We start from the raw sequence: 26,564 nt of genomic DNA on the forward strand, positions 1-26,564 counted from the left end.
GTCCCTTACGAAACTTTGTAACTGAAAGGTAATTTTAATGCAGGAGAAAGGAAAACAGTATTAACTGCAGAGAGACAATCACATTAACAACACTGAATTAATTGCATTTTAATGACATACCCTTTAAATTAAAACTGTATTTTCTCTGGAGTCTGCCTGCTTTTTGCTGCTCCTATTTTGGAATAAAGACCATTGTCTGCTACCTAGGGGTCAGGAGCTGCCCCTGATCTTGAAAAGCAAAGATTTGGGAGGGGATGTGCTTGGTAGACAGAAGGTACAGCTTGAGCAATGAAAGCAATGCATGAATCAAGATATTTCCACATTCTTGACTTGTCTGACAGAACAGGTAATCTATATATGGAGTTCATTTCCTTCTTTAATTCTTCATGTTGACTGCTCTTCCGTTGAACAAAGGAATTGATTAGCCAAGCTGTTAGGTGGAGGGAGAGGGAACAAATGAGAAGAAGAGATAATGGATACAAACGTAGCAGCTTTCTCTCTTGCTTCACAAGAGTTAAAAGACTAATGAGATGCCTCAGATACATCATTATAAACCCCATCTCAATAGCTTACCAGTTGTTTTCAAATCATTGTGCTAATGCTGACAATGCTAATTGTCCAATTCCTGAGATACTTATGTCATCCTGCCCATACCAAATAAATCACTTCATTGTCAATCTGTGGAAGTGTATCACACTGATTGGAACATTTGTTTTGAATGACTGAATAATGAGCAAAAGTCTCAAATTCCTTTTCACAGGAATTTCCTTCTAACACAGGTGTGCGTGCATTCTCTAAGAGAGAGAGAGAGAGAAAGATGGAGAAATAGCTACAGTTCTGGCTTCAGGTGATGCAGAAACATGGCCATAGACATTATAAAGCTGATGAAGGGGAACTTGGGTACTGAACAGTAGAACATGAAAGCCTAGGAAGAAGAGCAGATACAGGTAGTCCTCAACTTACAACAGTTCATTTACTGACAATTTGAAGTTACAATGGCACTGAAAAAGTGGTTTATGACTATTCTTCACACTTATGGCCATTGCAGCATCCCCGTAGTCATCTGATCAAAATTCAGACATTTGACAACTGACCCATATTTATGATAGTTGCAATGCCATGGGGGTCACGTGATCACCTTTTGCAACCTTCTTCTGACAAGCAAAGTCAATGGGGAAGCCAGATTCACTTAACACCTGTATTTCTAATTATAGCACTGATTCACTTAACAACTAAGGCAAAAAAAGGTCATAAAATGGGGCAAACTTTTACTTAACAATTGCCTCACTTAGAAACAGATATTTTGGGCTGAATTGTGGTCATAAGTTGAGGACTACCTGTATCTGTGTCAGTCTTAACCCCAGGATTTGCCCACTGCATAACAAGTTCTCCCATTCTGGTCACATCATTTGGGATAGGAATCTTGTAGTCCTAGAATCAAATGCAGCCTGTTTCCATGGGGCCTTTAGACTGATTTCAGAAGTTTTTTGCAAGTTCTCTGCCCTTTATCTAGTATCTGAGGCATATGGGATGTAAAACAAGTACTGTATCAGAGCAAAAAAGAAATTGTAGGCAGCTGAAGGATAGTACTGAGCCATCTATTTTCGGCTATATAGTCCCATGCTTATGACAGCCATTCCATGAATGGCTTAAAATATTGCCAGATAATCGAATCCCAGTGAACTATGCTGAATCAATCCAGCCTCCCTATCCAAAAAAAAAGGCTACTCACACTTTCATCCAAATCCAGACTTTATCTTGCACTCCAGCATTTCGTACTGAAAAGACCTGAGATGCTTCCTGGGAATCTGCCCATTTCCTAAAGCCAGTTTGGTCTAGCGCTTAAGGCACCAAGCTAGAAACCAAGGGATTGTGAATTCTAATCCTACTTTAGGCATGGAAGCTGTCTGGGTGACCTTGGGCCAATCTCTCTCAGCCCAATTTAACTCACTGGACTGTTGATGTGAGGAGGAGGAGGAGGAAGGAATATTAGCTATGTTCACTGCTTTGAGTTGTTTATAAACATAATAAAGGTGAGATATAAAATAAATAAAATGAAAAAAGCAAAGCAAATCTCCATCAGAATAATATATGCAACATATAATGGAGAGGCCATATCTCCAAATTGAGGCCTCTAAAACTGCTGAATTAAACTATTACGCATCTAATTGGGGGGGGGAATCTAAACTAAGTTCTGAAATTATAGATCAGTCATGTCCAACCCACATGCAGCCCTGGACAGCTAGTAGTACGGCCCCACAAAATAGTAAACAATATAAAAAAATGAGTTTGTTATTTAGATGCATTGACTATATTATATATTTATAATTGTCCAAGACAATTCCACTTCATTCAATGAGGCCCGGGTAAGCCAAAAGATTGGACAATCATATTATAGACCATCATCTTTATTTGCATTTATGGACTTGGTTTTCTAAACCTGTGTTTTTTGTCTCACCTTAAAACTTGCTCTAAGTCAACACTAATATTATCACCATCTCATTCTGAGAATGCATGAGGAGCATTTAAGGGCAAGGCAAGGCAAGGCAAGGCTTTTGCTCATTAAAACTGTTGCCTAAGCCAATAATTTGTGGTGGAATGTAGTCTGGATTTGCAGGAGGGAGGGAATACATTCAGAGGAGCAAGAGATAACTCTGCTCAGATTGTGGGAGAGAAAGCAGGTGAAGACATTTCCTCCCTAATAGTTCCCAGAATATATGCTTCATAGGGGTGTTAGCATGCTTTAGTTTGGCAAGAATCTGTCTATGGGTGAGGAATAATAAATTTGCTTGGAAGAATTGTAGTATCTTTCTTAACTTTTGGAGCTTCACTTAACTTTATCTAATGGTGGGGTTGGCCTCTGATTGGAGTTAACATTACCAAACATTCAAAATTTCACTTTCAGGTAAATAGGGCTAAAAATAAAATAGGCTTGAACCTTTTGAAGTGGTACTGAATGTGTGTTTGTGTGCACATCGCTTGGAGCAATGTCAATTACTTACTCATCTTGTTGGGATGAGTTTTAGTTTCCAGCTGTCTTTTCAGTACAATGTGTCACACTGTGAAGGGCAAGATTGAGGCAGCTGATTTTTACCTATGATCTAAAAATGAGATTTTAATAAAATGTTGCCAGCCCAGGCAGGTGACCTCATCATGTGAATAAGCAAAGAAATATTAGCAACAGAGGAGTAAACTGCAACTCTGTGAACACTAAGAGACCTATTAGGAGCAACTAAAGGGAAGAGGGGGAAACTAGCAGGTTCTTTCAAATTAATAAGAAAATAAATGAATACTTTCAATTAGGCCTTTGATGTTCTTTTGAGATTCAGACTTTCTGGTTCTGTAAATGCTCTCTTTATTTGGAAGAAAAGAGTGAATAAAATGCTCTGTGGGGGATTTTAACTCAAATCTTTTGACAAAGAGAATTCAGTTTGCTTGGAGGAAGAGAGTTCTGCAATCTAATGGGGAAAATGGCATTAAACTTTCTATAAGGGGCAATTTGACTTGTAATATGAGGCTGTATTTGTACATTATAGCTGTCAACCAAATAACATGTAACAGTCCTGCATATTTCAATCTAGAGTCTTATTTAAGCTATTCCTAGTTTGCAACACCCACCAAAAGAATAATCTTAATTATCTGGTTCAGCGAAATACACAGGTTTATGTTTTGGCATGTCTGAAATTATTAACTGTAGCCTTGTAAAAGTTTTACTAAGTGCACCATGGCCACCATTGATCAAAGACTATTACCCAAAGTTGGACCAGTAGTCAAAGGTCTTAAGTTCAATCCCTGCCATTCTCAATTTTTTAAAAAAGTTAAGTGGAATGTGATGTGATAACCCTCTTTCCAACACTTCTAGGTAAGTAATTTGGGGCTAGATCAATCTTCCCATTAAAATGTCTTTCCAGATGTGATTGAATTATAGTTCCTAGATAGTGCTGCTTTAGAAGTCTGGGGGGTGTTCTAACACGTCTGAATAGTTCTAGATTGGTGAAGGTTAGTTTAGATGGATTCCTCTGGGTGTAGCACGTTTTTTTTTAATACATGAGCAGCTTCTGGACTTCAGAATACAAAAAGAACAATAATTTAGGGAACATATTCTGTAATTTGTTCAGTTTTATCTTCATAAATTGTATAAATCCAGTAATTGTGGCTCACAAATGATTGCTTATGGTTTAGTGTCCTTTGCCAGCCCAAATGATTCTGATTCATTTAGTAAAATGTGGTTAAGTAAATAATGGCTTAATGTGTACAAACTCAGTTATCTTCTGTCTAGATTGGGATTCTCCAAAGATGTACTTTCCTGTTCTGGAAATCACAATCATCCTAAATCAGCATGCCATCTCCTGGAGATGGTGAGGGGTCTCATCTAGCACAATGGAAAACATCAGGCTGTATGGTGATTCCAGGTGCTGCATCGTATAGTTCTTCCAGGACATTGTCTCCTTCAGAAAGAAACATCTTCTTGGCTGTCCATGATTTGTTGCATCACAATTGTCTTCGGTAATGTAGTGTAGCTTAATGTCAGTTGCTAGATTACAACACTGAGAATGCTAATTGGGGACAAAGGGTGAGAAGTCTAGTAACCTAAAAACCACCAGTTTGGCAAATGTTTCCATAGTTGAGTGGAACCTTTGTTGCACTTATTTTGATTAAGACAATCTGGGAGTCATGATTTGATAATTAAACTGAATATGGGCATAGTGGGAAGTCATTTCCTACTAAAAACTATGTCTTCTACTCATACAAAAGGAAATGAGGTAAATCTCTTCCTGTTCATTGACTAATAACATATTCAGTTGATACTCTAGCAGTGAGGTAGGCTACTATTTCTAGAACATCACTCTGACATTTTTCTTGATGAGCAATGCTACTAATTTAGCATGTAGCTCTATCAATGTATGGCAGGTAGCTGGAATGTATGCACACAGGAGTCCTCTGGGAATAAAGGCTTCATAAAATATAACAATGTGTATTGTATTTAATGCCAGCTGGCTTGAAAAGTTTGCTATGGGAGAAATAGGTTCTGGTGTTTAAGAGGTGACTTTGTTCCGACACAACAAAAGCCATGGTTTACTTTCTTACCCTTTATCAGATAAACCATTTTTAACTGACTCAAAGGTGCTTTTTTCAAAAGGCAATTGGACTGCTTTTCTTGGGGAAGCAGAAGAAGACATTTCGCTTCTCATCCAAGAAGCTTCATCAGTTGTGACTGGATGGTGGGGGGATGGAAGGAGGATAGATCAATCCAGTCTCAATTTTTAGTACCTATCCTTCCATCCCACCGCCATGTAGTCACAACTGATGAAGCTTTTTGGATGAGAAGTGATACGTTATCTTCTTCCTCAAGAAAAACAGTCCAATAGCCTTATGAGTTGCCTTTGAGACAGCTATGACCTGGATGACTGAGAATCTCCATAGACATTTTTGATTGAATTTGCTTAACATAATCATAAGCAACATTTACAGTTCATCCAAACCATCAAGCCAAATACAATGATGCTTTGCCTACAGGATGTTTTAAATTCATTTTTTTATTTGATCCAGTTAAAAATGTTAGCAAAAGCTGCTGATTGAATTGGACAATATTGAGATGGAGCAATTATAACATTTGTTATAACACAGAATCCCAGACTTTTCTTCCCACAAGATGGTTTCCTGTAGCAGACCCATTTTGATTACAGACCTTTTTCTGGGCCATGTGCAAAAAAGTGCTATCTAGTTTTATTGCTGCTTGTTTTCTCCCCATATGAGGGCTATTGCAAATGTGAAAATTGATTTGCAGTGGCTGGTCAGTCCATATTTTTTGCCACCTGAGTTTTACAGCTAATTGTCTTTCCTAAATCACATATGTCAGGGGTCTTCAAACTTGGCCCTTTTATGACTTGTGGACTTCAACTCCCAGAATTCATCAGCCAGGCATGCTGGCTGAGGAATTCTGGGAATTGAAGTCCACAAGTCATAAAAGGGCCAAGTTTGAAGACCCCTGACATATGGCATCTAAGGCTAACCAAGTTGTTCGGGAACCCAAACAAGAACATCTCATGGTGTTCAGTGACACAATCACCATCTTCATGGTTTTGATTCCCACCACCCCAAACCTGATAGACACTCTGAGAATATTCTACAAGTGAGTCTTATAAGAGTCTAAACAGTGGCCTAAAAATTCCATTATACAAGTAGTAAACTCCTTTTTCTTGCAGATTTCAAAACTAGGCACTATGTAAGCCCAGAAAACAAGTGAATACAATAATCATTCAATTTATTACAGTATGTAAGCCCAGAAAATGAGTGAATACAATAATCAAGTTTGTTGTAGGAATCCAGCCACAAATTACATTTATAACTCACCTAGCCCGTCTCAAGGACAAACATTTCTCTCCCTGCTTTCTCCTCCCTGTTTTAAATTATTTTGGCTTTACTTTCATCACCTTAATATCTATATACTATTCATTTTAATCTCTCTCTTCTAAAACACAAGGCTGGGCAGAAGGCTTCTGTGAGGAACTGAGTAACATGATGCTGTTACTGTGCATTGAGATTAAGAAATAAATGAAACCCCTTATCTGAACCAAACCAGGAAATAAAATAAAGCTTTATCTGCTTTTTGCATCTAAGCTGCATTTGTATCTGGGTAGCATCTGGTGATTAGAGATTTCTTCTAGCATCTGGATAACAAAGAATCTAGCAGTGAGAATGCCTAATAATAATGACAAAAACAATAGCTACTACTACTGTATTACTATAGCCACAGCCATAACTAGTTAAATACCACAAATTATTGTCACAAAAATATACACAAATGCTATTTATGCAGTTGAAAGTGGGAAGTGGCATAGAACAATAGTCTTGTCAAAGCTGTGAATGAAAAACTGAGATTATAAACATATTGGCAAAATAATAAGATATAGGAAGAATCAAAGATGGCTGTTGCTAAGGATTTAATAGCTTTTCTATCATCATCATCATATAATCAAAATCCCAGCAGTATAGATTTCTATCTTAAATCACTAGATTTTGTGATTATCCAGGATGTGGATATTAGAGGCTTATATTTGCTTTTAAGAAAAAAAAAAGTTTTTTCTGATTTTTCCTTCCATGGGGATTTTAAAATATTCTTTGCTATTATACTGGGGTAGAGGTCCTCTCGTGTGTTATAATATATGCTATTTTTGTTTGGATATACATGGGACTTTGTTGTTTACTGTTTTTAAACTTTTAAAACTCTCTCTTTGGAGTCCGGCAGCATTTACATCAAACCAACCAATCAATTAACGAACCCTACAAGAATTATTGGAATCTATTTTATTTTTATAGAATATAAAACAGAATCTTAAAAGCCTGACAGTTTCTCCTTCCCTGTTAGAATCAAGATGAGGTAATCTTGAGTTTCTTCCTCACTCTCTCTGATATTCCAGGCTAAGCCAATGCTTACCTAATGACCGTTGCATATTGGTTCAAGGTTGCCTGTCCTCTACACAATCCCACCCCCACTCCACTACATATTTTCTCATGTTGTCAGCTTTGTTGGGGCGGGGTGTATGTGTGTGTGTGTCTCCCCAGACTACTGATTTTTGTCTGACTTTCCAGCTGTCATAGAACAGGGCTTTACAACCTTTTCACTCATTGTACCACCAAAAAAAAAAGGAAAAAAGTGATGAAGTACAGGTAGTCCTCGACTTACAACAGTTCACTTAGTGACTGTTCAAAGTTACAATGGCACTGAAAAAAGTGCCCCCCAAGCCATAGCCGAGCAAGATGCCTGCCCGCCCGGCGGCGCTCTTCCTCCTGTCCAAGGTTTTCATTGTTGTGAGCATTTCTGTTGATGATTGGCAGTGGGGGTGGGGTGGGGGGTGTTTGGTTTTTATTCTCCCCCCCCTCTCTGCTGGGTGGTTGCAGCAGGTTTTGGCCACTTCGCATGACCCTGGGACACTGTGACCGTCATAAATATGAATCAGTTGCCAAGCATCTGAATGTAAATCACAAGACCCTGGAGATGCTGCAACATTCCAGCTGATCGGCGCTTCTTCTGCGCTCAGCAGAAGTGCCAGGATCAGCGCCGAGCTCCATCTGGAGCCTGGCGCTGATCCTGGCACTTCTGCTGAGCCCTGACAGTCCCGAAGAAGTGCTGATCCTGGCACGTCCGCTGAGCCCTGACAGCCCTGCAGCTCCAGCCATCTCTCGCTCAGGCTTGTGCGGTGCTGCCACCAGTTCAGCTCATTCCCCTCCCCCACTACCACTTTTCTAGGATGGTCGCGTACCACCTGCCAGGTGCCAATGTACCACAGGTGGTACCCGTACCACTGGTTGAAAAGCCCTGTCATAGAACACCCAACAGATATTGGGACAGAGATTAACATCTCCAGCAGCACCCAGCTACCTTCACAAGCAGAAATGGGAGACTTCATTCTAACATTGGAAGTTCAATTGTAGTCCAGTATCCATCCAATGTGTTAGGACTCTGATTCCCAGAATTCCTCATATAGCTTGAGATACAAAACTTGGGAAAGCAATGCCTATTTCTATCTCTATGATACACCACTATTATTTTTTTCTACTCATAATTCTCAATCAAGTCTTACTCTTTGCCTATTAATTTCTATTTGTCTTTTTCTGCCTCAGTCCATATTTTTATTTTTTCCTTATATACTTAATTTCAGAGAAGTGGTCAGATATTAGCAGTTCACACTCACAATAGCTCTCTGATGCTGTTCTCCTCTTCCAGTATATCAGTGATGTTGTTTTCCAGGCTCAACTGAGATATCTTTCCTCCTTTGCTATTTTAATATAACAACCTTGAAAAGCAGAGGCAGGTTTGGGAAACATTTCAAGTTAAGAACATCTGGAGATTTTCCTTTACCTACCAAGCATTATTTCTGATTAGTTCCCTTACCTGACAAGCATTAGTTCAGCAAGGAGGAGGCATGGCAGGATGAAGAAAGCTCCATCTTAGCAAACACAGAGATAAATGAAATTATTCAGTTGTTAAAGATTTAGGAACTATGATTTTACCTATTCTCTTTCCATGAAATGGCTAAATAAGCCTTTGCAAAAATTTTCCTGTTGGGTGTCTTTGGCTAACATTTCTTTGTCATTTTATGCAATCAATGGTGTAGCATTTTTCATTTCCAGATAACTGTTACTTTTATGTGATAATTAGTATGTGTTAGGACTTTGCATAGTTTAAAAACAATTTAGAGGAAGAAGAAATATCCATTTGGGGTGGTCAAAAAAGTTTAAGACAGCCAAATGGGATCAATGCCCCACTTCTTTTTTATAAGAATCTACACATGTGGTCATCTTGCCTTCTTTGACCTTCCTCCCTGACACACACTACCTTTTTGTTCTTCATTAAAATCTCAAAAACCTTTTTTCAGGTGTTCCTGTTAGTCTAAATAAAAGGACGATGGCTTTGAGAAATCCACTCATTAAAATTAGCAGTATTTTTTTTTTAAATTTCTTCAGCTCAGGAAAAGCAAGGAAGCAAAGACATTTTCTTTGCAAGAGCTCCTAGGATAGAAGCATATTTAAAATTAAAATGTACTTTTAAGAACGTACTGATGTATCATCTAGGAACTGTCAAGTGTGCTTCTTCTTGAAATGTGATGACAAATCTTGAAAGCTGCTTGAAAGGGATATGGGAATCTGAAAGGTCAGCCCCACTTCTTGAGAGAAAGGAATTGAATTATTCCACCACTGCTTCTGCATAGAGAGAAGGAGGGACTGTAGCAGAGAAATTGTAATTCAGTGGTAGGGCTCCTGCCGTTTGCATGTAAAAAGTTCCAAAACTTTCGCCTCTGTCATCATCATCATCATCAATGTTATTTCCACCTAGTTCTGAACTTCTTAAGTGCTATCTGCACTTCAGGATAACCCCATCAGCAAAAGCCTCAGCTTAGCCAAGCAGAATAGACAGAAATAAGCTAAATGGATTCAGAATTTTCCTTGTAAAAAAGGCAGCTTCCTGCATTCTTACTAGGTTGGAAGGTAGCATTCTTTTCATCCTGCGGCTTCTGTGTTAAGTGCGATAAGTCTAAGCATCGTAATGGTAGAGAGGTGGTGTTTTAGCTCTTTAGTTGCTGTCTCTGTTTTTTTTCCCTATATGGAGAGCAGAGGATTTGATTGATACACAAGTTGCCCACTGTTGCTATCACAACAGACAGCTATGGTGGAGTTCTTGGTGCCGTCAGCTTGGTTATTTTGCTTGCAGACGTTTCATTACTCAACTAGGGAACATCCTCACATTCATTTGCACTGATGATGTTCCCTAGTTGGGTAATTGAAATGCCTGCAAGCAGGCAAACCAACTCACAGATACCAAGATCTCCACAGTTCAGTCCTTAACGACAGATATTCTACTCTATTGGAGATTGTATTGAATGCACAGTTTAATTTTTGCTTCTGATTGGCAGATACGATGATTTGCAAATCAAAGAAAACCACTTAGAATAGATAACTCCAAACCTAGCTAAACTAGCTGGCCTGCTCCAGGAGTGAATGTATAACAGATCTTATGCTGCAGGTTGAATTTCTAAATATGCAGAATATAAATTGGCCAGGAGATTCTGTGTTATGAAACCATAATTTGCAGAATCTTGTGTAAGTGATGTTGCTCTCCCTGAAATATTTCTCTGATTGCCACTTTGGAGTCTCAGATTCACAGCTCAACATGGAGATAGACAAATGGATATATTGAAGAGATGTTTGTTTGGATCCTACGTGAATTGGAAACCTGGCTTAACTATCCAAGATGCTTTAAATGGCCACTTTCAGCATTTGTAAAAGAATTGGGATTCAGTGATTCATGTGTTTTTTTAAAAAAAAATAAGAAAATAACTGTGTGATGAATACTAAGGCAAAATTTCCAGATGACTACATGTCTACAAGGCTTTAGGAAACATACAATTTGTGATTTCCCAGACCTGTTTCTTTTTTGCAAGTGATAGTCCTTGCTCATTCCTGGAAACTGACAAAATGCTAAGGTCTCTTAACACCTAGGCAGATGTCTATTCAGTTGCTTGACAGAGACAATTTATTTTTTTTACTGCTTTGAGAAGGATCAAAGCAAACAATGAACACTTTTTCCCCTGGTGCCTTAATTTACAAATCATTCTTTTCACTGCAAGTATTGTTTAGAGCAGAGTTTTTTCAATTCTGCTTGAGACTGAAAAAGCAAACATACCTACCAAAAGAACTGTCAATATTGAAATAATATCTTATTTGATTTGATGCTAAGATACACACACCTTTGTGCTTGCACAGAATTGTTGCTCATGGCAAATATTCTGAGGTAACGACCAGGGAACAAATATTCTAGACCAGTGTTTCTCAACCTCAGCAACTTTAAATATGTGGACTTCAAGTTCCAGAATTCCCCAGGTAGACAGATCATTATGCTGGCTGGGAAATTCTGGGAGCTGAAGCTTTTCTCCTTAAAAATGGCTCTAAATGGATTAATGATATCAGTATTGATCTGTGAACGATCTGTGTGTAACATAAGGTTAAAAAGGAAAATAAAAGGACATTTATATTGACCACTCAAAATAATTTGGACCAGATTGCTCTCAAATCCTGTTTTATATTCCTTTGTTGAAAAACTAATTTAAATGTATACAATAGCCCATTTCACTGATGGAAATCATATGCAGATTTATTCAATATTGTATAATAATTCTTTTGACTGTCCCCCTTGCATAAATTGTCCATATTTGTTGACTTGATCAATTCCATACATTGGAGATATAACCAAGAATAACATATAAACATCTAAAGCCAAACGAAGAATCCACTGAATTTCAATTCCAAAAGTGACACTACTGCACTAGGGAAATTAATTCATAGTTAACTTGTGAATTAATTCTTGAGTTGCATTTGTAAATATGAGCATCTTTCCAGGATAAGGTCAGGATGGAGGGAGTGATGTCATGGCTTTAATTACTTCATTAGCATGATTTGCATGATGTCGTGACATACATGACATCACTGTGGTTTCTGCTGGGCATTTAAATCCGTGGCAGCAAGGTGCTTATAACTAAGGGTCATTTCATTATAGTTTAGAGCAGACATGTCAAACACAAGGCCCGGGGGCCAGATCCGGCCCATGAAGTGGTTTCATGCGGCCCGCGAAGCCATCCTGGAAACAGTGAGGGAACAGCCCCCACTGCCTTGGCCCTGGCCCAGAGACCCTCCTTCTGCCAGAGACCCTCAGATCTGTCCCACTCCTGCCCAGGCCCCCATAGGCAACCTTGATGCGAACGATGTAGAGCTGGCCATGCCCACCTAGTAGGCCATACGCACTCTAGCCACGCCCACCCAATAGGCCATGCCCACCCAGACCATACCCACCCGGCCCCCTGAGGGCAACCGCAATGCTGATGCGGCCCTCAATGAAATTGAGTTTGACACCCCTGGTTTAGAGATTCTGGTTTGTCAGCTGAGAAAGGCTGATCCTATGACCGTCTATATTTAAAGAACGAGTAGCAACCTTACATGTTACAGGGCACTGGGATTCTAGCGGAAATTAGTAAGCAGTGAAAATGCATAGAGTATGTTTTCATTCTCTTAATTGTACTTGTTAAAAAATTCTGATACAGCATTAAATCTAAGTAGTTTGGAAATGCTTCTATTATTATTAATTAAAATTATGCTAACATTTTACTTCACATCTATTCTTTTGGTGTCAGTGGTAAAGAAAGAGCGATCATTCTTTTCACATACTATTTATTTTTAGTGCATTCTATTCAGGCTCTTTAATTTCTTCTCTCTTAAATATATGGTCCCAAACTTCTCACATATTTTATGTCTATTTTCCACACATCCAATCCTGCTTAATGAGTATTTCTAATCCCTAGTTGTTTCACACAGATGAACCAGTGTGCCAAGTGTAGAAATGGACAGCTTGTAACTTTTTCAGTTTGGCTATGAGGCAAAAGCTTAGCTTTACCATTAAATGCAGTATTTTTTAACCTCAGCACTTTTAATATATGTGGACTCCCAGCAACACAGCACAGGTATAATGTAAGAGCTGGGCCACTTACTTTGCTTGGGATGTTGATAAGAACGAAATGGATTTGGAAACTTTCTGATTATAGTCCCATTAAACTAGATTTGCATACAAGGACACACTTATTTTTCCTAGCCTGGAATATGTGTTAAGAAGTCACTGGAGGTATAGAGTGCACCAAAGAATTGTGTATGAGTTTTTGCCCAATTCTAACCCACCCCCTGCAGTTCTTCTTTTAATTATTGCATAAGCTTAGCCATAAAAATACACCCGCCACAAATGTACCTCCACGTTTCAATACATCTCTAGTATTGCACTAAGTAGCTTCACTCTAGCATAATCCTGTGCATATCTGTTAAGCAATAAACTAAATTCAAAGAGCTTTAGGGGCAGGAAACCTAGTGCTCTAGAGCACGGGTGTCAAACTCACCGCTTCACGTGATGTGTCGTGACATATCGTGACTTTTTTTGCATTGATGGAGCTGGGGTGGACATGGTTTCCACATGATGCAACAGGCCTGCAGGCCGGCAGTTTGACACTCCTGCTCTAGAGCCACATACACTTCTTGGTCCATTTTTATACTGCTTTTGATCTGAATTTCAGACACTCCCTGCCCATGATGAGTTCAGACTTCTGGCAAGAACACCATTTTGTATTCAGAAAGCAGAATTCCCCTCAGTGGGCAAAGGGAGCAATGAATAGAAGAAAGAGGTATCTAATGTGGTTTGTCAAAATCCTGACAAATTGTTCTTACAATAGAATCCCACTGAGCTGCAAAATCCAGCCAACCACTCGATGGTGGCAAAGAGTTAGTATCTTCTGCATTTTTTTTTTTGCTGTCTTCTAGTGGTCCTCCAGAGTTTTCAGAAGTATATTTGGTAGCCCTAAACCACGGGTCGGCAACCCGCGGCTCCGGAGCCGCATGCGGCTCTTTGAGCCGTCCCCTGCGGCTCCCAGCCGCCCGGTGCGCGCGCACCTCTTCGAACGGGCAGTGGTGCGCGCGCACCTCTCCAAATGGAGAGTGGCACCGCCCGTTAGGAGAGGTGCGCGCGCACCTCTCCGAATGGGCGCAGGTGCGCGCGCACCTCCCCAAACCTTTGGAGAGGTGCGCGCGGACCTCCGCGCAAACGGGCAGCGGCGCCGCTCATTGGGAAAGCTGCCGCGGCCCGTTTGCAGGCTGCCGAAAGCGGCAGCTCTGCAAACGGGCCGTGGCAGCTTTCCCAACAAGTGGCGCCGCTGCCCATTCCGAGAGGTGCGCGCGCACCTCTCCGAACGAGCGGAGGTGCGCGCGCACCTCCCCAAACCTTTGGAGAGGTGCGCGCGGACCTCCGCGCAAACGGGCAGCGGCGCCGCTCATTGGGAAAGCTGCCGCGGCCCGTTTGCAGGCTGCCGAAAGCGGCAGCTCTGCAAACGGGCCGTGGCAGCTTTCCCAACAAGCGGCGCCGCTGCCCATTCCGAGAGGTGCGCGCGCACCTCTCCGAACGAGCGGAGGTGCGCGCGCACCTCCCCAAACCTTTGGAGAGGTGCGCGTGGACCTCCGCACGAACGGGTAGCGGCGCCGCTCGTTGGGAAAGCTGCCGCGGCCCGTTTGCAGAGCTGCCGAAAGCGGCAGCTCTGCAAACGGGCCGTGGCAGCTTTCCCAACAAGCGGCACCGCTGCCCATTCGCGTGGAGGTACGCGCGCACCTCCGGTCGTTCGGAGAGGTGCGCGCGCACCTCTCGGAATGGGCAGGGGCGCCGCTCTTTGAGGAAGCTGCCACGGCCCGTCTGCAAAGCTGCCGAAAGCGGCAGCTTTGCAGACGGGCCGTCGCCGTCGGGCAACCGGGAACCGGTTCCATCTCATTTTTAAAAAAATGGCAGCCGCGTGCGTCCGCGCATGCGCAAAAAACCTTTTTGCGCATGCGCGTGCATGGACACACGCACGCGGCTCCCTCTTTTTTTAATTTGTGATGGAACCGGTTCCCAGTGGCTCTTTTTCTTTTTTAGGTTGCCGACCCCTGCCCTAAACGAATAAGAATAGGAGAGTGGCAAAAGATAGATAGGAAGTTTGGGTTTCAAATATTGTGTAGACATTATAAGATGTCTGAAGTATCCAAAAACCTGGTAGCATCTTTTCAGACTTTTATTAAATGGAATATGTTTTCATGAATTACAGCTCACTTCATCAGATGGATGGGATTGCTACATTGATGTAGGATGTAAATTGGGATGAGGAAACAGACAGATGAAGGTGATAAGTGAGAGAGATTATCAACTAACAGATATAGTGTGGTTAAAAACCCACTGTATTTGTTAAAACCTGAGACAGTCTGAAACCTTTTGAAGTTCAAAAGTTTTTTCACTCAGTCATGTTGGTGAAGTTATATATACTTCGCCAGTCTCATTGCAATGAAGTTACAAGAACCTTGGGAGAGAGTGACCATGCAGTACTGAAATTCAACATTATGCAAGCACAAGGATTAGAAAAAAGTCAAACTAAAGTCTTGGACTTTAAGAGAGCTGATTTCAATAAACTTAGAGCTTGGGAAGGATTCCATGGCTGAGAATCCTCAAGAACTGAAGAAACTTGGGAAATTTTGAAAATGAGATTTCTCTTCTCATGGGAACACAAAATAGTAATACTAATATTAAGAACAGAAAAATAGTGACAGTGAATTATGCTCTTTATCCATGCAGCAGTCTTGACAGACTGTACTTACCAAGGAAAATAGGCGGAGTGTGGAATGTTGCAGGTACACCAGACAGTTGAAGAAAAAAGGGCATTGAAAGAATATCTGAAGGATGGTGAAGAAGAAGTACTGAAGCTATGAAGATTTACTGAGTACTGGCGAGATCATGAACAACAGACGTGGTAAAGAAAAGTATCACATGGCCAGCACATTACAAAAAACCATAGCTGGTAAAGTAGATAACAAAAAGACCTGGCAATGGCTAACAGCAGTAAAGTTAAAAAAAAACACAGAAGGGTTAACTAGGCTGCTCAAGATTAAGCTTTAAGAACAAATGCATGGAAATCCAAAATTGAGAAGGCAGCAACAGACAGCAAATGCTGCCTCTGCAAAGAAGGTGAAAGAACCATGGGCCACCTGCTTAGCTGTTGCAAGAAGATTGCGCAGATTGGCTACAAACAGTGCCATGACAAAGTAAGAACAATGGTACATTGGAATTTCTGCAAGAAATAGTTGCTTGCAAGCAAGAACTGGTGGGACCACAAAATAAACAAAGTAATAGAAAAAGAAGGTGATAAAGCAGAGGTCCCCAATCTTTTGGGCACCAGGGACCAGCTCTGTTGAGAGAGGTTTCTCTGTGGACCAGAAGGTGCATGGTTTTGTGTGCTGCCTGCATCCCACAGATGGGGCTTGGCTTGTTTGTGAAGACCAGTTGCTGGCATGCCACAGCCCGGTACTGGTCCACGGACTGGGGATTGCGGACCCCTGTGCTAAAGGGCTTTGGAACTTTAGAATTCAAACAGAGAAGTAACTCCAGGCTTAACAATTGTCAATAAGAAACACAAAAATGTCTGGATAGTGGATGTTGCAATACCTGGGGACAACAGAATAAAAGAGAAAGAAATGGAGAAAATCACAACATACAAAGTTTTGCAAATAGGAATGAACAGCAAATAGCAAGTGAAGATGATAAGGGGTCTGGAGGTTAAACTCGGGATCTAGGTACGTCTAGACTATCAAAGAGAAGGTTTAGGGTTTGACATGATAGCCATCTTCCAATACTTGAGAGGCTGTCACAGAGAAGAGGGGGTTTGCTTATTCTCCAAAGCATCTGAGTTCAGGACAAGAAGTAATGAGCAGAAGCTTGTTAAAGAGAGATCCAACCTAGAATTAAGAAGAAATTTCCTGACAGAACATTTAATCAATGGAACAGCTTGACTCCCAGAGTTGTGGTGTTCCATCACTGGAGGTTTTCAAGAATAGACTGGACAGGCAATTGCCTGGGATGATATAAGGTCTCCTGCCTTGAGCAGGGAGGTGAACTAGAAGACCCCCAAGGTCCCTTCCAACCCTATGATTTTATGATTCTAGAAGTAGAACTGTGGCAAAAGAAAGAAAAAAAATAGTAGCAATAGTATTAAGAATTTTGGGTGCAATCCCAAAATATCTACAGAACCAATTGAACATCATCATTACTGCCAAAATTCCCATCAGTCAATTACTTGGAACAGCTTATACCATGAACAATACCTTTAACACCATCAAACAACAACATCTACCTTTCCCAAGGGAAGGTTTCAATAGGTAGATTAAAAATGCCAAATCTAGTTCAAACATCTTCTTAACTGCCATGAACCACAATAATAATGTAGAGGGGAGGTTTTTTGTGAAAATGGGGGGTGGGGGTGGAGGAGGGGAAATGTCCCTTTGGTGCCATAATGCAATTAATCATCATATAATTGCATATTTTTATATTTTGAAAATTAGCAAAAATTAAAGCTGATTCTCAAGCAGAGTACAATTAAAATGACAACGTCAGCATTTACTTTTTCTGTAATTGCCCTGTAGGGTGTATTTTTCTGACACACTAAACAAATGTGTTCGTGGATTCTGCCAATTATGTCTGCAGATTGGAGAGTCACTGAATAGTTTTCTAGTCCAGGGGTCCCAACCCCTGGTCCCATCTGTGGGATGCAGGCAGCACACAAAACCACGCTACCTCTGGTCCGCGGAAAAACTTCTCTCCACGCAACCGGTCTCTGATGCCTAAAAGGTTGGGACCTCTGCTCTAGTCCATCATTCATTCCCTTTTTAAAAATTGAAAATCCCTGCACATAGAAAACTAGTTGTTAAGTAGACTAATGTGGCATTTCACAATCCATTTCCTGCATGGGCTTTTGTGCTTGCTACTCTTGTTCTGCTGCTTCTGCTGAAGTTAGGGCCACAAACTATGCTGCTTGAGAAGAGAAGCTTGGATAAAAAGACCTTAGGCACACAATCTGTAACTGGCAACTTTAATCAAATCTCTCCACATCCATGCCTGACAGGAATCTTAAGGACTGCCATACTGTTTGCTTTGCTATCTTCATGGGAATTGTTGTAGTAGGTCAGAAGTGCACTTTCATGGGACGTAGGCCATGGGAGAAAAGAGCTGGTATTCAGAGTACTCGTAGCCTAATAATCCATGGGCAAAACATATATTCTAGTATTTGGGAGACTGATTGATATAATCCCTCTTCTGTGCACAAATGTGAAACATTCCTCTTCCCCTTTATTCTGAGAACAATAGGCCTCAAATAGAAAGCACAGGTGTCCATTCTCAAAAAGGTCACTTCCTTTGTACACAAAGACACAGTGCTGTGTTTGATAGTGATTAAAATGGTTCTCAGAGGAGCTGAGTTAATCGGGGTTTTGTTGATATACCAGGAGGGGCTAACAAACAGGAAGAAAAGGACACCATTGCTTAGATGGAGGGGGGGAAGAGAGACAGAAAGAGACGATGGAGGGGGGGAGAGCAAGCGAGCTAATGGTTATTACTAGCTTTTGAAGTCCACCCTACCCAGAAGAAAATATTATAGTATGCAGACAATAAATAAGGAGTTCAATAGCTTAGTGCTATTATGTGCAACAGTCTAATTGGATGGGAAAGTGAAAGCTAGTTTCTAAGGCAAGGTGTGGGGAGGGTGTCAAAAAGTCAAGATAGTTAGTTTTATGAGTATTGTGGGACCTGCATAAAAAGAGACAGGGCCTTGATAACAAAGTCAAGGTTGCCATCTTGATTTTTGTGACCTCACATTTTCAAAGGAATAATGTAGAAATCTATTAGTTAAATAATACTGGCACTAATAGATTTGCTGTAAATTTGAATCTGAAGTAAGCTCAGATTGTGATTTTCATCCTTGCACTAACATGCCAGACTGGGTGTGCTTAAAACAACCCTGCCCCCGCATCCCATGGCAAATGCTGTTGGTTGTTCAGAATTATAGAAATTAAAGTTGAAGAAAATAGTCTGTGATTTTTTTAAAAAAAAATCCTCTCTGTTTCAACTCCTTTTTATTCCACCTAGCTTAGGTGTTTGGTAGAAGCCATTATGATACCATATACAGTCAGTTGCCTCATGACATGAAAAATGTCCAGTTTATTCACCTAAGTCATGGAAGTCATCATTTCACTCCTTTGACCTCATGTCATCTAGTTTCTTCTAGAACAGGGGTGTCAAACTGCTGGCCCGCGGGTCAGACGTGTCATCCGGAAGCCACGCCCACCCCATTGTCGGCAGTGGCAAAACCGTCCCGATACATTGTGCGATGTCACGTGACATCGCAAGTTTGACATGTCTGTTCTAGAAAGTTCTTTCCTTAGAAGCAACTTTGGGGGAAGGTCTCAGACAGAAATGGATTTTTTTAAAAAAATTAATCAGAATTTCTTACCAATCCACTATAATTGCCCAACAATTTACTCCCTTCCTTCTATCATTAGTATCTTCAGCTTTGATATTAGGCTAATCACTATTCTTACCTATTAATCCTCACTAGTCAGGAAATAGCCTTCATATTCTCGTAACATTTTTGAGCAACCCAAGGAAGTGACTCCATTTAGTTGTCTTGTCTTCTATGTTGAATACCACAATCCTGCGTATCAGAGTGTCAAACATGATGTGTCCTTAGCTGTGTTGAAACTGCAGTTCCCAGAATTCCAAGCCGACAAGGCCGTCATCATGCTGTGCTGCCTACAAATTCTGGGAGTTGAAGTTCAAACACATCTGAGCAAATTGAGTCGAGAAAGGTTGCTATGAACATTCCTACAACTTGCTTTGTTTAGCCCCACTTGCATTCGGAGCTGACAGAGTAGCAAATGTATGAAAGGGTGATCAATTCTGTGGCAAGAAATTGCAATGTGGGAAAATACTTGCTATATTTGCTGCTCCAAGCCTCTGTCGGCAAGTGTCTAATGGAAAATAGAAGTTGACTTCCCTCAAGATGAATTCTCAGAGGGGGATTTGGGGATCAGCTGGTGCAGTTTGTACAAATCTGTCCCATATACTAATTAATTCTCCAAACACTCTTGTGTGTCAAACAACTATTATAAGACACCCTCCCATCCTTCTTTGAAGCTAAAAACACGCTCATAAAAGTTAAGCCATTGGATTAAGTTGAGTGCAAAATCAGTGCCAAGCTTGCCTTTTAAAGACTATTTCTCTGAATATAGAGCTGTCTTAAGGCATGATTAGCAGTCTGTAACTAGGTTACATGGGGAATGAATCTGTGTTGTGGTGGTTTAACAGGAAGGTAAAATAGAAAGTGTGTCATCCACACGAAATAAGATGGTTAGTAGGCATGCAGAGTGCAGGCAATCAGATAAATAGATATTATGTAATAAGGAAACAAGGCTAATGAAAGGAATAAACATCACCACACCCAGTTGGGCAGCATATTTCTATGAAATAAAAATACTTGCTCAGTGCTGCATTTCCACAGAAATAACCATGTGCCTGATGGTAGATAGAATAGAAAAGAAGCACAGAGACATGATCCATTATATAATTGTTAATTGCACTTGAGTGCTCATTATTTCTAAAAATTATGTCGACTTTTAGGTTTGCCATGTCATACTTATTAAAGAAATATGTGACAGAATACTGGATTTAGGTAGGGTTATGCCTTAATTCAGCATGCCTCTTCTTATAGCCATACGATTTTGAAAGTAAAGTGGTTATTACTTCTAATGAACATAAGTAATTAATTTTAAGTTCAGGGTAGAAGTTGAAATTTTGAATATTAAGTAGATAGCTAAATGGAGTATAAACCATTGAATTTTAATTTGGTGGTTGGGCAGCAGAGTAGTTAAGACTGCAACAATCCAGATGACCACTAGACGATAGCAAAACTTACAGAAATCACTAATTCTTTGCTGCAATGAAATGCTTATCCAGGTTTTTCAGCCCAGTCTCATGACTAAATACCTATGGTAATTTCGTTTCTATCTTTCTTCCATGTTAGGATTAATCCTAACCTTAACCTAAGAGAAGCCCATAATACCCTTATGTAGCAAAAGTAAGATGTACAATAAATGGGGTGATTTAAAAGTTTCCAAATGACAGCAAGAGGAACTGTGAGATAACTGCTTCCATTTCTTGCTCTCCTCCTGACCTTACCTGATACAGCCTTAATGCTCCCTGTCTGTCTCATTTGCAAACAGGAGATTGCAAAGTGTTTTCTCCCCTTTTATTTTAATTTCTTCCCGCGGTTCTTCCTTCCTGCCTGCCTGCCTTCATTTATTTTCATTTTCCTTTGATACCAGTTGAACTGTAAATCAATCAGTTCAAATTTAACCCCAAGTCTATAAGCATCTGAAACATAGGAAGTGACTTGTAAAAAAGCTGTTGAGTCTTTGCTTTTATAAAATTAAAATAAGAGATTGTAACTAGTCTGCAGTGCATAGGATATTCAGGGATTCATATTTAATTGTACCACTTCAGTGCTCCTATCTGACTGTTCTAAAATTTAGGTAGCATTTTTTTACTATTTTGTAAAAGCTTCATAGGCATTATTTTGGTAATTTTCATCACAGTGCCAATAGTTGTCATCCCTAAATTGCACCAGCTTCATTACCATAATTTTCAACAAAACCTTCCATGCTGCCAGCTTGGGAAAGACTGCTCTAGCACAGCGGTCTCCAACCCCCAGTCTGTGGACTGGTACCGGGCCGTGGCACGCCAGCAACCAGTGCACACAAACAAGCAAAGCCCCATCCATGGGATGCAGACAGCACACAAAACCACGCACTCTCCAGTCCGTGGAAAAACCTTTCTCCACGGAACCAGTCCCTAGTGCCCAAAAGGTTGGGGACCTCTGCTCTAGCAGAAGATTGAAGAATAGTGACATGTCTATTGCTATTCACTAGTGAGCTTTAGGTGAATTGAGTTTGCAGCAGAATTACTTGATGGTACATAATCAGTCAAGACCAGATCTGGGGTGCAAAATCCAGGCAGCTACTATTGGCAGATGAAAAGTCAGATTTTCTGAATCTCAGATGTGATTTAGTAATTGCCCATATTGATCTGGGGGATGGTGTCAGTTTATAATTAAGGAAGGTGTGACAGTAAGACAGGGTTGGGGAACCATGGCCTTATTAAAAGGTAAAGTAAAGGTTCCCCCGCACATGCGTGCTAGTCGCTTCCAACTCTAAGGGCCGGTGCTCATCTCCGTTTCAAAGCCGAAGAGACAGCGCTTGTCCGAGGACGTCTCCATGGTCATGTGGCCTGCATGACTAGACTCCAAACGCTGTTACCTTCCCACCCTAGTGGTCCCTATTTTTCTACTTGCATTTTTACGTGCTTTCGAACTGCTAGGTTGGCAGAAGCTGGGACAAGTAACAGGCGCTCACTCTGTTACGCGGCACTCGGGATTCAACCCGCCAAACTTCCACCTTCTGATCGACAAGCTCAGCGTCCTAACCCACTGAGCCACTGCGTCCCACTTATTAATGCTTGTTAATTAAACCATGCTGGCTCTGGAATTCTGGGAGTTGAAGTCTACAAGTCATAAAAGGGCCATGGTTCCCCACCCCTGCTGTAAGGAAAGGGCAAAACTAGAGTAAGCTAATCTGCATTTTGGGTCCGAGGATCTTTCCATTTGCCTTGCTGGAGACATGGAATTCACTTGTGCCTTTCTTCCTGCTGGGGCTCTGAAACTGGTATGGGAAACCCCAGTGTCAGAGGTGTGTCAAAGGGACCTGGTTGGTAGTATGATGGGAAGGTTTCTCCCACAATCTAAAACATATCAACTATTTGGACTGTTTGGAAACTGGATATAAATATATTTAATCTCATTGTGAACGCTGGCAATAAAAATAAAACAAATTAAAAATGAACCAGGCAAAATCCAGTTGCCTAAGCAGGGTACTCTTGACTACAGGGCAAACTCAGTTTGTAGCAAACTGAGATTTCACTAACATGATAAAAAGTGTGCCTGGGCAAGTGGGTCAGGATGTAATGTTGCAAGCTACATCTCTTGTGTACTTTGGTATGACAGCATGGCGCAAGTCCAAGAAGGATGGGGTGTGATGTAGTGTCCCTCAGCATATTTTGTCTCTCTGCAGATGGTCATCTCTGACCAGCTGACAGCTTTGATCTGTTTCTTGTCTTGCACAGGTATTGTAACAGACTCTCTGTATTTAGTTGCTGTTGATCAGGAGATTCCCATAAACCCCTGCTCAGTGGATCCTGATGCAAAGCAACTAGTTGGCCTGATTCCCTAAAGAAAATCTATTTAGTCAAGCAAAACATATTTAAATTTCAGCATCAATTATCAGCAATGGCACAAATCACAGCTGCAAGAAAGCTGATGCCAGGGAAATGTTACTGTTTCTGAATCTTGCTTTTCTTCAAACGTGATCTCAGTGGTTTTCATCGTGGGCATTAATAAGGTTAAAAATGGTATGAAAGCCATTTGGAATTATTAAGGCCTCCATGAATTCTACTTGAAAGGTTTGGAGCTAGGATCAAATCATCAGGAAATCTCAGCAGGAATAATTTTGCAAAGAGCATTTCTAATCTCTTAACACCGGAGGGACAGTATACAACTGGGAATGTGTAAAAAGGGAACTTTGTTTCATTTGCAGATTTATTTATTAGGAAAAGCAAAGGGGAGTGAGAATTTATTTACCTATAGGTAGACCTCATCTTACAATCACAGTCGAGACCAGCATTTCCATTGATAAGCATGCAGTTGTAAAGTGCAACATCATAGGACCTCATCGCTTAGTGTTGTCATTAAATGAATTCCACTGGTCATTAGCTGAGACCCACCCCAATCGAAGCCATTCCAGGCTTGGTCCCTCCTAGCTCCAAGCCTTGGTTCTCCCAAGGTAAGGGACTGCCTATTTTCAGCTGCCCCTAACTGCTTATTCCCCCCCTCTGCGCTTTTGTCTACCCTGCACCCTGCTTTGCAGTGTGGCAAAGTTAACAAATATTCTCCTTTATTAGTCCCAGAATTGCGCAGTTCTTGGGCTGCTTGCCATATTGTACTCAGGGACTTCTTGGTGTGCCATGGCTCTACGGCTGCAAAAAGCCTCTGAACTGCAGCATAGTACAAAACCACAACTGTCCTTGGAAGCCCCACTCCATCAGTTCAGCCCACGTCAGTGCAAAGCTGCAACACCCCTGACAGGATGGTGCAAATCTACATTGCCCTAGAAGGTTCACTGCCCCAGCCTAGTTCCAGACAGTCACCCTGCACTCTGAGGCCACTGCCATTCTGCGCTCTGCAGTCCCAGCTGACCTCCACTGCCTTTTTGTTCTTCTGGTGAGGCGCACCCAGCTGGCCCTTTGCAAGGCAACTGCTGGCCCACGTGAGGCCATTTTCCCCAGATCTCGTGAAGAAACCACTGTGTGTAACCTTGGGGAAGAAAGCCTCGTCCTTGCAATTGTTTTTGACTTTAAATATTTTATAAGCCTCTCTTTGCTGTTCTGTATTTTTATTTAATAGACTTCCTCAATGCAGATGTGCAGAATACATCTTTATGAGGAAATTGGGCTAAATATGCTGGGGATAAGTAAATTGATTTGTTCCAGATGTTTTGGCCCATCATTCTCACAATCATTTGCCATGGTATGCTGACTGGAGTCGAGTCATACAATGAATCATAGAATGGAAGGATTGAAAGGCATCTTGGAGATTACCTAATCCAAACCCTGCCTTATGTAGGAATGAGCCACTATTGCATCTCAACAGATGCAAATGCTCTGAAAAGAGCGTCCATCTCCCAGGGTAGTCTGTTTCATTGTTGAATGGTTCTTACATTAGAAATGTTTCCTGCTATCTATCTAGCCAAATCTACCTCTACAAAATTTAAATCTGCTCTATATTTTTCCTGTCTTCTGGAACAACTCTGAACAACCCTGTGCCTCTCTTATGATGATAACTTTATTGTCACTTTGAATGTACACCAATCGGCATACATCAAAATGAAATTTCGTTGCATACAGCTCTCAAAGGGTCACCACCTCCGATATATACTCCTTGTTCGTGGCCCACTCTTATATGGTGGTGCTTCAAATATATCTTTGCTCCAAACTAAGCATGCTCAGAACACTCAACTATTCCTTCCCAGACCCCTTCTCATTTCGGTTGCTCATTTCTGGTCCTGCACTAGTTTGTCAATAGCTTTTAACATGTGCTTCCAGTTAATGGAAGTTGTTATTATTTATATTCTGGTTTTCCTCCTGGGCCTCAGGTCAGCATACATCACCTTTCTGAGAAAACCTCTGTGTCTGAAAGTGTATTTGAATTTGGGTCAGAGTAGATTTAATTGAAATTCAAGATGTCTAGGGAGCATCAGGCTGCATATAGCTTATACAGTTAATAACAAGGTAAAATAAGGATGGGAAAAGTTCATTAATTATCCCCAAATTTGCCTGTTGTCATAATTGGTTAATTGTAACTGTTCTACCTTTTCTCTGTGTCTCAGCTTGGTATACATTAACACTTGATTATAACTTTAATGCAGTTCTTAAGACAGTTAGAATTCTGGCTTTAAATAAGACAGAAACCTTATTGAGCTAATCCTCTTCATTTCTTAAGAAAAATAGATGCTCTACAAATGTATATATATATATATATATATATATATATATATATATATATATATATATATATATATATATATATATATATATATATATATATATATATATATATATATATATTTCTACAAATTGTATTTGTTCATATTTAATTTAAATAAAATTATAGAATCAGAGATTTGGAAAGAGCCATTTAGGGCATCAAGCCCAACCTCTATTCTGTGGATTCCAATTTCAATTAAATTCAAAGTAGAACATCTCTAATCAATGACCTTTAGCTTGAATGAAGAATAGCTTATCATCTCCCTTTGTTGTTAGATTTTCAAACATTCAGTAGAATCTGCCTTCCTGTAACTTAAGACAATTATTCTGCATCCACAATTCTGGGATTATTTTGTGTGACATCACTTCAGGGACTTGAAAAGTGGTGTGTTCATATTCTCTCTCAGTTGACTTTTGTCAAGGCTAAGCTTATCCAAGTTGTTTAGTCACTAGAAGATAAAATTCCAGTCCCCGCTTCTCTTTTGTTGCTCTGCTTTATACAACTTGTTCAACTTTCTTTGAATCTTTCTTGAAGTCTGATACCCACAATTGAACACAATCAGATGTCAAGTATTTTCCCAGAAAGTGTGGGAAAGGTTGAGAAAGAATACTACGCAGAAACTATGAAACTTACGGTCTGCTGCTTTTTTTCTCTGGGGCAATTATTAAGCCACTTGTCCATGGATCCTTGGTTATATCCAGATTGTGTTAGCATAAAGTGGACCCATAATTTATTTTAAGTGAAACTCTGAGGTTAACACAACTCTAAAGTAATGAATGCCTGCCATGTTTTATCTTGGATGAATAACAGAGCAGAATTTTTGGAGATAAATTGCATAGAAGAAGAAGAACAAGAAGGCAATAAGTCAAATTGAAATGCCTTAATGGTAATTATGTGAACTACTCATGGCTTGATATGTGATATGAGTCTTCTCTGTACATGTTGCTATCATTTTCAAAGGAATTTTTTTTTCAGAAGAGA

The 26,564-nt window shown here is 40.5% G+C and overlaps 1 protein-coding gene and 1 long non-coding RNA gene across 2 annotated transcripts in view; one reads left to right on the forward strand and one right to left on the reverse strand.

Annotated features, from left to right (window-relative positions):
* HIPK2 (homeodomain interacting protein kinase 2) overlaps positions 1 to 26,564 on the forward strand; it is a 146,117-nt gene that overhangs the window by 28,932 nt on the left and 90,621 nt on the right. The gene's annotated exons all lie outside the window — the stretch shown is intronic.
* On the reverse strand, positions 253 to 15,736 carry LOC308669572. Its single transcript, XR_014026791.1, has 3 exons — positions 15,693 to 15,736; positions 8,697 to 8,775; positions 253 to 430 (listed from the first exon to the last, which is right to left on the reverse strand). It is a non-coding gene; the product is annotated as an uncharacterized lncRNA (long non-coding RNA).

The sequence above is a fragment of the Vipera berus genome, assembly GCF_964194415.1.
Source record: "Vipera berus genome assembly, chromosome: 6".
Taxonomy (NCBI): domain Eukaryota; kingdom Metazoa; phylum Chordata; class Lepidosauria; order Squamata; family Viperidae; genus Vipera; species Vipera berus.